Raw genomic sequence first — 1,941 nt, forward strand, 5'->3', positions numbered from 1 at the left:
TATCTGTCAGAGAGAGGGAGAGAGCATACGCAGGGGTAGTGGAGGCAGAGCAGGCAGAAGGAGAAGCAGGCTTCCTGCTGAGCAAGGAGCCCTGATGCGGGACCAGATCCCAGAATCCGGGGAACACAACCTGAGCCAAAGGCAGACGCTTAACCGACCTAGTTACCCAGGCGTCCCAGGCCCGCTTGTTCTGCTGTTGATTCCTCTAGCGGGGAGTTGGGGCTCAATCTCAAGAGGTGGTGAATTCTAAACCTGTTCCAAATGAGACTTTCCCTCGCCGACCACAGCCTCCACGGTTGTTGTGCTGAGAGATGAGGCAAAGGATTCAACAACTGCCCAGCTATAGGGTTTTGTGCTGCCTTCTAGGAGACTGTATTTTTGTGTAAATAAGCAAATCTCCCAATGATGAAAATTATTCCTCCTCAGGTCATCCTAACATTAGAACAGTAAAAACAATAGCTTCTTTCATTCGAGCGAGCTGTACAAATAAAAGAAAAACTAGTCTACTTGTTTTACTTTACTCAAAACTGTTCTGACACCAGATGTGTGGGTTTTCCACACCAAGCAATTCTCAAATTCTCAGGACACTGTCATACAATTCAATTCAGTTTTAAACACTGTATACTTGGAGTAGGCATCAGATCTCACAAATTAAGGGCTCAGTCCCGCTAAACTGCCCCCACTTTAGATGCCAATCTCAAGTCCTGGTCTTCCATACTGAGTGACCAGCTATAAATTGAGGGTTTCACCATCCAACCTTGAGTTCAATAATTTGCAAGAACAGCTCTCATAACTCAGTAAAGCATTTTACTTATGAATACTGGTTTATTACAAGGAATAAACAAATGCAAAGGATGCATAAGGCAATATATGGGGAGGGGGCAGAGAGCTGCTTTGGGTTGTCAACCTCAGGGCATGTGGATGGGTTCATCAACCCAGAAGCTCACTGAAACCTGGGTTTATGGATTTTCATGGAGGCTTCATCACATAGGATGATTGATTGCTAAATCAGTCCCCAGACCCTATCCCTTCCCTGGAGGATGTGGGGTGGGGCTCTAAATTCCAAGCTCCTAATCATGGCTTCAGATTTCTGGTAACCAGACCCCCATCCAGGAACACACCAATCGCTGCCTTCTTAGAATGAAAGATGCTCCTATCACCTAGGAAGTTCCAAGGGGTTCAGGAGCTTTGTCACCCTCCTATCACCCTCCCCCATTCAGAAAAGTGCAACGGTTTTAGTAGCTCTGTATCAGGAACCTGGAACAGAGACCAATACATATATTTCTTATGATTTCACAACAAAGATTTCTTCACCATTCAGTTACAATTCAAGGTTATCAGGTTCTTCAGTACACCAATATGAAAACACCTTCCCAAAAGATATGTTTCACTTATTTTGAAATTCATTTCTACATATGGAAATTATTGAGGAAGAGTTTTCCTTGGTTTGAAAAGAAAAAGATCACCCAAGAGTTTCTAGAGAAGAGCAAGGTTGGTTGTTGTTGTTGTTGTTGTTGTTGTTTCCCCTCAAGATTTACCGGCGATTAACTTGGTAGATATCTCGTACTGTGACTACCTTAATTGTAACCCAAGTTGCAAGGCAGGGAGTTCACTGTTAAAGTAGGACATTGATTGGGAACCAGTGGAATCCTGTAAACTGGGATAGAATATATAGGAAGACCCTCATGAAACTGGGGACATTGAGCCTTTAAATTTTGATGAATCTTCTTTGCTAGTTGAAGTATACTCCTACCCTCAGTGGTATTGGTCACTCTATCTCTATCTAAGGGGAAGAAACTGTATTGCCTGAGGAAAATATAATGGCTTCCCCTGAGGCAGTTTGCATGAGAGAAAATGATGAGTCTCCTCAGATCCATACCTGCCACCCCTCTTTGCCTCTAGACCTATAACTAAATTCAAGTCCCAGCAGGCCCATACTCA

This window comes from Mirounga leonina, unplaced genomic scaffold (genome assembly GCF_011800145.1).
Source record: "Mirounga leonina isolate KUSES-001 unplaced genomic scaffold, KU_Mleo_1.0 Mir_97, whole genome shotgun sequence".
NCBI lineage: Eukaryota > Metazoa > Chordata > Mammalia > Carnivora > Phocidae > Mirounga > Mirounga leonina.